The sequence below is a fragment of the Eleutherodactylus coqui genome, chromosome 1 (assembly GCF_035609145.1).
Source record: "Eleutherodactylus coqui strain aEleCoq1 chromosome 1, aEleCoq1.hap1, whole genome shotgun sequence".
Classification (NCBI taxonomy): Eukaryota; Metazoa; Chordata; class Amphibia; order Anura; family Eleutherodactylidae; genus Eleutherodactylus; species Eleutherodactylus coqui.
The window spans coordinates 190,745,554-190,758,441 of record NC_089837.1 but is presented as its reverse complement, the minus strand read 5'-3'; the positions used below and the strand labels follow the sequence as shown (position 1 = coordinate 190,758,441).

The 12,888-nt window shown below is 42.1% G+C and overlaps 1 protein-coding gene across 1 annotated transcript in view; it reads right to left on the bottom strand.

The window, feature by feature from the left end:
• BCKDHB (branched chain keto acid dehydrogenase E1 subunit beta) overlaps positions 1-12,888 on the bottom strand; it is a 201,515-nt gene that overhangs the window by 80,182 nt on the left and 108,445 nt on the right. The gene's annotated exons all lie outside the window — the stretch shown is intronic.

Sequence of the window (12,888 nt, the reverse complement as noted above, 5' to 3'; positions counted from 1 at the left end):
ATATTAGCTGCTAAAGTGTTCCGAGAGTGAGATCGAATATAAAACCAGAGCATGGAAAGAAACAGGTCACAGCCAACATCAGCTAACCATGACTCTCATAATAAAAGAGTACAAGGAGGGGGTATCTCTGGAAATACAAAATACTAAAACTAAAAGAAAAAGAAACAAAGACAGAAACACAAAACACTGGCTCATAGGAAGAGGAAACCTAAAACGGAGATTTGTAATTATGTGGATGGTGGCTAGGAAAGAAAAATACAATAAACTCAATGGACGTTCTGCCGAAAAGGAAAAAATACACTAGGTAGAAAGTATCACACCCAACATAAACAAGGAAGGGTCTCGTTTTATGGCTGTGTCAAAAGCTTTCCAGATGGGCTACTGAAACAGACAAATGGGAAAAATTGCAAAACAGAACCACTGGAGCAAATGGTTAACATATGTAAACAGAGAATGCTTCTACATTCATGGCAAGCAGCAGCATATGTAACCTGTTGATGGCACCTGCAGGGCAGTAGCTGGGTGGCATAGATTTTTTTATCTTATCATTTCTACTTGGGGCTGAATTATGTTAAAGGGGTTTTCCGAGCATTTACGACCAATGCCAGTTAACATAACATACATAATTAATCCATGAACTTACTCCGTATACTGACCTTTCTAACTGGGCTTCTGGAGCACCGCGGCTGCTGTGTAGGTCGTCACCACTCCTCTATAGGAATGACATCATATGACTATGGCAATTAACCATGGTCTTCAGCTGTGATGTGTTGTTTAGTAGGTAAAGAAGTTGTATCATTTCAGTTTTTACCTGTCAAAGAGAGTTGAGCTGCGGCCAGACCCGAAGCATAAGGAAGTAGTGGCCACCCATGTGCACCATCACTCTAATCTCTTCAATGGGACCACCGGACATAGCCGAGTCTGCTATCTCAAGCAGTCCCAATGAAGTGCATGGAGCAGCGGTACAGATGTACAGCTACCACGGCCATACATGTTGGGACAATCAGCAGCAAGACTCTCTGCATGACATGTAAAAACTGCATTACACAGAGGAGCAAATAATGGCATCGCCTAAACTAGATCATGAGTCAGAATTCACTTTAGGAGAACTTTTTATTAAGAGGAAAATTCATCAAAGCGAGTGCAAAATCAAATGGTGAAGATGCACATAACCCAATAGGTTGTTATTCTGCTTTTAAACAGCCTCTGGGAAATAATAGCTGGAATCTGGTGGCCATAGTTGACTTCTTCAGTATTAATAAATCTCCAAGTTTTGAAAGCTATTTCAGAGCCTCATGTGCGTATAGGGGAACACGTGCACACAACACTGAAAAAAAGATTTTTGCGCCGTGCATTGACTTCAGAGGGGAACACTGCTGAATTGCGGGAGTGGGCGAGTATAAAAAAATACACCACTGGCTCCCTGTCACATACCCTAACAATACCATAACTTAGTTTATGGTGTTTTGGCTAATTGCATACTATTATAATATTATGCATATACACACATCTATACAGGCTACTTGTGTGTAGTGGACCTCTTTTTCGGTTTGTGTAGAGCTTTTTGATCAATAGACACCTCTAAGTTGCAATAAATGAGATTTTGTCAAAGTTAACAAGGCTTGAAAGGGGGTGCATTATAGGAATGCGAGAGACTGGATGGTCATATCAATGAATTGCCCGCTACCTGAGCCGTTCTGACCAGACTGTTAGGAGGTGTTGGGACCACTGGATGTGTGAGGGCACACTCATAAGACGACCGGAGACCCTCGATAGACCACCAGTAGAGTGGATCGTCTGACAAGCAAAAGCAACTCCAACTGTTTTATTGTCCTCCATCCAAAGACAGGTTGCACCATCGTTACAGGCCCCTATGTCTATAGGAACAATTTCCAGGTACTTGGCTGAACAACATATGGTCTCACAGCACCTATTATGCAGACGGCCTTTGACAACCCCTGTCGCCTCCGTTTACAGAGATGTTGTGATCAATGAAACTGGACTGCTTTGGAGTAGAAACAGATTGTCTTCAGCAATTAATTCAGGTTGAGTATGGGCGCTGACGATGACCTTGTTTGTGTCTGGAGACCTAGCAGTGAGCGCCTGATTCCTGCCTTTATTGTGGAATAGTACACTGCCCCCACTGCTGGTGTGATGGTCTGGGGGGCATCGCATCTAACAGTCAGTCACCCCTAGCAGTGGTACGAGTGACAATGACAGCTCGGTGATATGTTCAGGACATCCCGCAGCCAAATGTGTAGGTTCTCATGGCAGGACTTCCAAAATGTATTTTCCAGCAGGATAATGCTCAGCCACACACAGTGAGAGTGTTACAGGAATGTCTCCACAACATTGTCACACTTTCGTGGCCTGTCCGGTCACCAGATCCATAGCCAACAGAACATGTACAGGATCATCTGCGTCACCAACTTTGACAGCCTTCGAGTTTGTATGATCTAGAGCTTTAGTTATAGCAAATATGGAGCGTTATGCTGCAGGATACCATACAGGACCTGTATGCCTACATTCCCATCCATATCACATCTTACATCCTTAGCTAGAGGTGGCCCAACAGGGTACTAGAGCCTCCATGCCCACCCGTAGCACAAATTATATCCAAGCTAGAGGTGGTACAACAGGGTACTAGAGCCTCCATGCCCCCCGTATCACATCTTGTATCCAAGCTAGAGGCGGTACAACAGAGTACTAGAGCCTCTGTGCCCACCATATCACATCTTGTATCCAAGCTAGCGGCGGTACAACAGGGTACTAGAGCCTCCATGCCCGCCTGTATCTCATACTGTATCCAAGCTAGAGGCGGTAAAACAGGGTACTAGAGCCTCCATGCCTGCACATATCACATCTTGTGTCCAAGCTAGAGGCGGTACAACAGGGTACTAGAGCCTCCATGCCCCCCGTATCACATCTTGTATCCAAGCTAGAGGCGGTACAACAGAGTACTAGAGCCTCCATGCCCACCATATCACATCTTGTATCCAAGCTAGCGGCGGTACAACAGGGTACTAGAGCCTCCATGCCCGCCTGTATCTCATACTGTATCCAAGCTAGAGGCGGTAAAACAGGGTACTAGAGCCTCCATGCCTGCACATATCACATCTTGTATCCAAGCTAGAGGCGGTACAACAGGGTACTAGAGTCTCCATGCCCGCCTGTATCTCATATTGTATCCAAGCTAGAGGTGGTACAGCAGGGTACTAGAGCCTCCATGCCCCCCGTATCACATCTTGTATCCAAGCTAGAGGCGGTAAAACAGGGTACTAGAGCCTCCATGCCCGCCTGTATCTCATACTGTATCCAAGCTAGAGGCGGTAAAACAGGGTACTAGAGCCTCCATGTCTGCACATATCACATCTTGTATCCAAGTTAGAAGCGGTACAACAGGGTACTAGAGTCTCCATGCCCGCCTGTATCTCATATTGTATCCAAGCTAGAGACTGTACAGCAGGGTACTAGAGCCTCCATGCCCCCCGTATCACATCTTGTATCCAAGCTAGAGGCGGTACAACAGGGTACTAGAGCCTCCATGCTTGCCTGTATCTCATACTGTATCCAAGCTAGAGGCGGTAAAACAGGGTACTAGAGCCTCCATGCCTGCACATATCACATCTTGTATCCAAGTTAGAAGCGGTACAACAGGGTACTAGAGTCTCCATGCCCGCCTGTATCTCATATTGTATCCAAGCTAGAGGCTGTACAGCAGGGTACTAGAGCCTACATGCCCGCCCGTATCACATCTTATATCCAAGTTACAGGCGGTACAGCAGGGTACTAGAGCCTCCATGCCCACCCGTATCACATCTTATATCCAAGCTAGAGGTGGCCCAACAGGGTACTAGCGCCTCCCTTCAAGTTTTCAGCTTTCTGCAATAAATTATCCTTTTTCTCTGATATTGTAATCACTTACTTATGTCAATGTTACAACCACACATCTGAAGTCTCATTCCATTCTGACCACTCCTTCTAGATGCTTGATTTATTTTTTTGACAATGACTGTGTATATCTTTTTAATTCTCGATTGCTTTGATCGTTTGAAAACCCTCCAAAACAGGGGGGGGGGAGGTTAATTAAAGGTGCAATATAGACAACAGGGGCCTCGTGTTTGACTAAGGGCTCACTCACACTGTTGTATGTGTCCCTCGTATTACACGTGTATTTTTCACGAGCTTAAAATACGCAGTACACAGCAAATTTGCTTGTATAGTAGTAGCACATGAAAAAAGTACCAGTGTGAGAGGCGCAATACAACTCAGTGGGATTTTAGCACCAAAAATTAAACATGTGTGAGGGTTATGAACATATTAATGTATATATGTATGTATCTTCATACGTTTCCGGAGGCTGTAGGCCTAAATTGTACACTCTATTCTGTGTCCTATAAAAAGCTCTGCTAAAATGCTTGTACATTTAGGCTAGTACTTAATTACATTAAGTACTGGTGTAATCTTAAGTGTCCATCATGTCTCCAAGATCTTGTTTATCTCGTTACACTGATCAAAAGGTTGTATGGAATGCTTTGTTTCTTACTGCTGTCTAGGTAGGGCATGTGATTAGAATGTAGAGTGTGATGATAATCAGGGTACCAGACACGATGTCTACAAACAAACAAATAAAGCATTGTTTATAGAGAAGACAAAATTATGTACCAGTAAAACAGGTCAACCTCTGTAACACTAGCCTCTGATACGCCTACTATTTTTTGTATAAGAAAGACAATGTACACAATAAACTCAGATTGCTCTAAGACACGACCGTGATGCCTGTGTCTATTGCTTTCTCATGGTGGCTGCCATAACCAGCTCTGATTTGGAGCCCCACAGCATATTAACGTAACATGGAAAAATCCCTATCAGTAATTGGCGCCCGATCGCGGGGCTTGATGGAACAAGAGGACCACCTACACCTCGAACCCCCCCGGACCCAGATGGGATCAGGAGCCACTCGGAACCACGGATTGACAAAAACTGCGCAGTAAGGTAAGGCTTTATCTTGCCACAATCTATCCGTGCTTCCTGGCTGCTCCTTTCCTATCCGAGGGGTAAGAAGTGCATGCCTCTTATAAATCTTCAAGCTTTTTAAGAATTCATATGGTGGGCTGAATATGCTGTGCGGGTGTTTAACTGTTATTGTCTTTATTTGTTACCTTGCATGGTCAGTGTACAGAATATGAAACCCGCTTGCCGATCTCGGGAAGGCATGGTATAAATTGTACCAGGGAAGCCTAAAATTTTCAGGGGATAAAATCCCTGAATGGGAGCCTCTTATAGGTATAAGAGAAGTAGTTGAGACGGGGGGAAATAAGCAGGGTTGGGAAGTACCGACACTTTTAGACAAGTGAGGAAGTACTGACACTTAAAAAAAAGTACTGACACTTTAGTAACTGACATGCAAATGTTTTTGTCTTTATGTGTGTGTATAAATGGAAGGACCTGTATGAGAGTTAGACTGTGTTATATGGTGTATACTGTCCGGTAACCAGAAACGAAATGAAGCAAAAATGACCAAATGCTGAGCCAGACCACAGGGGGTGGAGCTAGGTGATGTAAGGAGATGGGAGGGAAGAACAATAGGAACAGGTCTTGCTCCACCCTACACACAGTCCAGCCTAGGTGAGAAGTGTGTCTCCATTTTAAGTGGATGTTGGTGTATATATATATGTATATTGTGGTAATGTATAGAGTGAAGGTCACTCTTAGACTCCATGTTAAGTCTCTCACTTGAACAAATGGAGTGACCAAAGGAGGGGCATCTAATTTTATTCCTGAGACTAGTTGTGTGAGATAATAGCCCAGGATTACCACAGTGTATATATGTATATACAGATTCGTGGAATATGTGGAATTCAAAAATATTGAGTTGTGTTAATTTGAATATTATTGAATTAAGATATTAATATGAGATAATTGTGTACTTGAAACACCTGATAAGTACTTTAGTCAAATTAATAGCAAAAGTTCTATTTAAAGTGTATCCCATTTCCAATTAACAACAGTATTTTATTTGAAGAGTGTATAAAGAAAATAATAATAAAAATAATAAGCCTCTTGGTGTACATAAACCGCCAGCCATTGGCCATACTGCTGGTAAAGAGGATAAGGTGCGGAAGACTGCACAGAAAAATAGTGAAACAAACAATTGTTTTATGTGTGTGAAAGAATAAAAATTATAAGCCTCTTGGTGTACATAAACCGCCAGCCATTGTCCATACTGCTGGTAAAGAGGATAAGGTGTGAAAGATAGCTAAAGAAATTGGCAAATGAATATTGGTCCCCATCCCACTTATTAGGGTCCCAATCAACTACAGTATGAACCTTTTATAGTGTCTAACTCTCTTTAAAGCGTAATTTGAACTAAGTCTTGCTCCTTGCAGCAATATATATTAATGGCGCTGTGAACAGGATTACGCAGAGAGTAATACACTAGTTTGTTTTAAAGGAAAATTTTGATAAACTGATAGTTGAAGAATTTCTTGTGATAATCGGGCTTAGTGTGAAAATGTCGCTGTTTAAGAAAATCCGCAATAGTACGAAAATGTCGGTAGCTAAGAACAAAGAAGTGTCCGATGAATTGTTAATTATGCCAGGGTGGAATAAAGCCCCCTATAATATATTGGCCGCTGAGTGGTCGCAGTGTGGTGAATATCAGTATGTGGGTAGAAATGGGCATAAGTTGTATTGTGTTTGTCATTGGGTAGCCTATTCTGAGCAAATTGTGTAAAAACCGCGGTACTAAGAGTTTTTCTTATCTATACATAATTCGCTCATTATTGGAAGTCTGGTGTACAGTAAATACAATCCCAATTTCTACTTCACATACTATCAGTCCGTATAGGAATGAATAAAACCCCCCCTTAGTGAGTGTGAATTTGCAGTTTTTGTAAGGTGGGGGCAAGTGTATTACACTCTAAGTTCATTTTGAATAGTCAGCCCAGGTTATTTGCACAATAGAAGATGGTCACAGGCAGTGGAACCAGTTATACAGCTATTTGTCTGGAGAAGTTTCTGTGTTCTATAGAAGATAAGATACATTTCAAAGGGTGGAGTACTGGGCTTTAGAAAACCTACTTGTCTTTGCAAAGAAATCTGAATTAAGAATTGGTTATATTTGGCTACACAGGAAGTATGTTGTATTATATATATACTGTTCAATAGCTAAAAATGAAATGAGAAAAGAATTCAAAGCACAGGTATATAATGTTCTCTCATTGTGGGGTCAGTTCCCTCTTCAACCTTCACCCCCTCCTTCATCTTAATTCCAACCGTCTCCCCCCCCCCACCCTATGCCAAGTCATCCACTCCAAGGTCAAACATTGGACTGGAGGGATGGACCTGCTGGCATTGTGGACAACAGAACCCGGATTGGAGAGAGAGCTGCCCTGCTTAGGGAGCTCCTCGGCACAAACCAGTTATGCCTATGCTCACTAGATCCTAGGCTAGTGAGTGGAAGCATGAGGACAAGAAAGAGATGCAGGGAGCGGAGGGTGGAATAGGAGCAGATGTAAAACAGGGAAGGCAGTGGGAACGATAATCTAAAATTATGTGAAAAACTATTGTGGCACAGATTAGGATTAAATTAAACATAGAGAATTGAGAAGTGGTAAAATATTTTTAATTTGTCTAGAACATTGGGAAAAAGAAAAACAAAAATTTGAGAGAATCCTCCTTGTCTCTTTCTAATATCACACAAAGAGAAGGAAGAAAGTGTAAAACAATTCTATGCCCGCCTTCAACAACATTAGTCAGATCTGGGGTATAGGGGCATAGAAAAGATGGGCAAACATGTACTTAGTATGGCCTTTGTAGAAGGTCTATTGAAATCCCTAAGGTCATAGATAATAAGCCAGAGTGGAGACAGTCTGAATCTCCGGCCCCTTTTCAGACAAAAGGGCATTTATGTAACTGTCCTGCAGGCTTGGACTCCGCCTGAGGGGACTGTGCTGTTGCAATATGTTAATGACTTTCCAGCTTTGTGCTGAGGATATGAAAACATGTCAATCTGCACCCATTTCTCTTCTAAAATTTTTTTAGCAGAAAATGGCTGCAAGGCTTAAAAAGGAAAAATTACAGCTTTGTAAACAAAAGGTTGTTGTCTAGCTCAAGAAGGCAGACATCTCACAGAACGACGCAGGGCTGCAGTTCAAGCCATTTCTGTATCTTCTTCTGCTGCCAAAGCTTCGCACCTTTTTGGGACTTGTCTCATACTGCCGTCCCTGGCCTTTCATGCGACAGCAGTATTGACGCAAAAACATGGAGGACGTCCACGGTCACTTGGGTATTACTCCGGTAGCCCGAGGAGCCCCCTCCTGTGTCTGTGCGGTGGCAGCAGTACAAGTAAGGGTTGACAAGTCTTCTGAGTTGGTCCTGAACTACCCCCCCTAGTGGTTCTCACCCCTCATGACATCCAGAGTATACTCACTCAAGTGCAACCTAAACATCTGTCTCTAGCTCGTCAAATAAGGTTGCAATGTGCTTTGCTCATGCCCCCCCCCCCTTTAATATTTCTTTTCAATGGTGAACCCGGCTACTCTTCTTCCAATCGAGTATCCTGTTTCAAATGGGGGAGGGGGAGGCATAGGTGATCAAATGGGGGAGGGGGATGCATAGGTGATCTATGTACTACAGATCAGCTATTTAAAAAAAAAAAAAAAATTTTTTGCAAATAAGAACGTGATCTATTTGGAATAGAATATCAGCATGATTGTCTAGCATTGATGCAACAAGAAAGTTTAAGTTTTAAAGAGTTATTGAAACCCCTTGTTAATACATATTTTGAGTTGTATTTTATAGATGGTACCAGGGTGATTGACGACTCCACACCAGATGTTCACACAACAAGATCTCTAAAAGCAGAATGCCTCCGCATGTCTCGGTACAAGAAGCGGAACTGAAGGCCCTCACTGAGGCGTGTAGAGTGACAGAAGGTAACCATTTACACTGACTCCTGGTATGTATTTGGCATAGATCATGGTTACGGCCCAATATGGAAGGCCAGGCATTTTTAAACTTCTGTAGGACAACCCATTGAGAATGGTGTAGCAGTACAGAACCTTATGAAAGCCCTACTCCTACCAGACAAAGTAGCAATCCTGAAGGTGAAAGCTCATACTAAAGCCAACAGTGCAGAAGCAAAAGGCAACGCCCTAGCAGACTTCAGCGCAGACAGCGGCCCTCAAGCCGTGGAAGAAAGAAGGAAAGAAGATACTGACCGCACAAGTCAGAGACTATGATTTGGACTTTGATAAAAATTTGAACATTGATGTACTAAAGACATTACAGTCACAAGCCAGCAAAGAAGAAGAAGATAAATGGACTAATATGAGAGCAGTAGAACAGGGTGGCGTATGGCAAACAGTCAGTAACTTGCCTACCACGATCCCTGTACCCCATGATGGCCCAGCTGATCCATGGAAAGACTCACCTATCGAAGGCAGCTATGTTACCTACGCTTGAGAGAGAAAGGGTTGCCCCCTGGGTTCTTTGTAGCTGCTACATCATTTGTCCAGTTTTGCATGAGCTATGCCGTAAGCAACAGGGTAGAAGTAAATTGACCACAAAGGCACTTGCCAGGACCACCCTACCCATTTCAGGGATTGCAAATTGACAACATTCAGCTCCCACGTGTTGGGAAGTATGAATATGTGCTTGTTGTTGATGTTTTTCAGGTTGGAGGCGTACCCTGTTACAAAAGTAAATGAGCAGGTAACCGAAAAGAAGCTCATGAATAAGGTAATCTGCAGATACGGGGTACCAGAGGTAATCGAGTCAGATAGAGGTACACATTTCACAGGTGAAATAATGCAACACTTCATGTCTGCCCTGGGTAACTCCCAGGCATTTGACACCCCTTATCATCCACAAAGAGCCAGAAAACCATATTGCATTATAATATTTCTCTTCAGGCAATGAAACCCTGCACCAGAGGAAAAACGAAAATGGTATGATACCCTATTAGGGGGAATTGGTACAGGTGTAGGGGTTCTGAACTCTATAGATTTAGAGGTGATGAAGAATAAAATGGCTGGGGTAGGACAGGATGTTTCTAGATTGATAAATGTTCAGGCACAATGCATGCCTTCCTTGTTCCTCCCCCGATGTCTTGCATTAGGATATGATAAGGATGTATTAACGCTTTTTAATCTGGTTTTGCGGTTTAAAAGGATTTGTTTGTAAATATGAGTAAATTCATGAACTATACACAATGTAGCCTGCAATATGTATATATGATTCACGAGAGGGACAAAGCAGTCAGATGTGATGACAAATAATGAAAAATTGTGGAGAAATATTCTCAATAATGTAATTCCAGTAGCATCCTGGATACGGCCCGGGGCTGATGGTGTAGAATGCTCTGATGAGTATAGCACTGGGGAAATGATTTTATGATGTAAAGGACACAAGCCTGATGTGTAAGTCTGTAGTACTACCTGTGGTGTTCGGACCGCCTCTATATGCTTTACAATATTGGTTGCCCAAGTTCACAGGTATGATGATTTATAGTGAAAATAAAACCCATGGCATAGAGAACTGTGAAGAAACACTGGATGGCCTAGTATGCGGACGGAGTACAGCCGCATATGAGCCATGTTTCCAGCAGCCTTCAGTCAGCATATGTGATTGGACGGTGTTACCTGCTTCTTCTATATGCTGATAGAAGTTGGCCCCCAATATATATTCTTTGTTGCCAACCGAACTGGAACCACCAGTATGTATAATCTCACCACTCCATTGTCTGGATGTATACAGAACATATCGGTGATACATTGATTTACAGAAACTTACACATTTTTGTCAGATGCTGAAGCAACATTAAGGTACTACTGGTACCCAGATGATATCCCTATGTCAACTCTGACAGTATCCTTGGGTAGAATTGTAAGACTAATGATAGATACTGAACACCTTTAAAAGCATTTGGATGTTACTAACCTCTCCCTTATGGAATTAGAAAAATGTATGGGTAGGAGATAAGCTAGTCAGCCTAGGTACTAAGATCCAGGTAGACACAGAGTATAACTGGTATGATATTTTTACTGAATGGTCACCTACAGCAGGAAAGATGATGGATTTTATGTTTCACCCATTACTAATACTGTTTCTTTTGTTCATTCTTTTGAGTGTTTGCAATTTATGGACATTCTGTGCGATACGGAGACAAGCAAATTATCTGGAATCGCTCCCTCTACGATATCGTTAAAACAGTCATACGTAAAAGAGCAACAACAGTGGGGATCCGGCGAAGAGGATATAAAGACCGGCAGGGGTGGCTTAGCACCCCTGATAGTACCACTACAAAGGCTCTTTTCAAGATGGACTGTTTCAAATGGGGGATTGTGAGGGTTATGAACATATTAATGTATATATGTATGTATCTTTATACGTTTCCGGAGGCTGTAGGCCTAAATTGTACACTCTATTCTGTGTCCTATAAAAAGCTCTGCTAAAATGCTTGTACATTTAGGCTAGTACTTAATTACATTAAGTACTGGTGTAATCTTAAGTGTCCATCATGTCTCCAAGATCTTGTTTATCTCGTTACACTGATCAAAAGGTTGTATGGAATGCTTTGTTTCTTACTGCTGTCTAGGTAGGGCATGTGATTAGAATGTAGAGTGTGATGATAATCAGGGTACCAGACACGATGTCTACAAACAAACAAATAAAGCATTGTTTATAGAGAAGACAAAATTATGTACCAGTAAAACAGGTCAACCTCTGTAACACTAGCCTCTGATACGCCTACTATTTTTTGTATAAGAAAGACAATGTACACAATAAACTCAGATTGCTCTAAGACACGACCGTGATGCCTGTGTCTATTGCTTTCTCATGGTGGCTGCCATAACCAGCTCTGATTTGGAGCCCCACAGCATATTAACGTAACATGGAAAAATCCCTATCACATGTGAAAAATACATGGGTGTGAGCTCTAAGAAGAAAAGAGGAGAAGGACTAAGAGGACCAAAAGGGTAACGGAAACATAGATAGATAGAAAAACAGTAAGAGTCAAAACCAATTTATGTGTAGATGACTTTTGCTGAGCTTTAATGCTTCCTTTGTTTTTTGACTAAACGCTTAAAGAGACCAAGTGCTGTAAATATACAACGGTTGGACTTGGGCTTTAATCCCGTGTCATAGTAAAAATATGGCACAGGATTAAAGCTCCTACAATTTAGCAGGACCCAGAGGAAAAGGCAGAGGAAATTTATTAACTGCGTCTGCCTTCTTTTTTGCAGTCTACAAGAGTGTTCGATGAGTGCTATGTAGAGAATAGAGAAAACAGAACTTTGGCTTCCGCTATTCGAACTGGTGAGCACATGATCACCAAGTACCTCCTGGCACGGTAGAGCTGCTGGTTGACAGACCAGTTCCTTCCTGCCAGGAACAAATAGCGCAGTCTGCAGCATCAGAACCTGGAACCATTAGTAATATTTGACACTATTGTACACTTTCAAACTCTTGTCTTGCTGCTTGGAATGTGGTAAAAGAACTTGAAGGAACTAAGAAATAAAGTACGCAGTTGTCGCTTTTGCCCTCATTATATTCTGGCCTTGATGCTATGTATCATCAGAACCAGGCTGAATATTTGTAGTTTTATCTCAGCTTTAAGTGGGTCATTTATCTCATAACTAATCTGCTTTGTAAGTAAATAAAGTTAACGGATTCGGCAAAATAAATAAGCTAAATTGTACTTGAGGCAACCGAACAATACACAGACTTCCCAATGAATTTACTTTAAAAGTGGCTGTGCTAGATCTTCAGATAGTAATATTTATTACACTTCAATTCCCATCTTTCTTTTAAGACATACGGAAAACTTCCTGCACAGTTGTGTCCAAGTACCTGATTGCTGCACTGTTCTCATGATGTCAT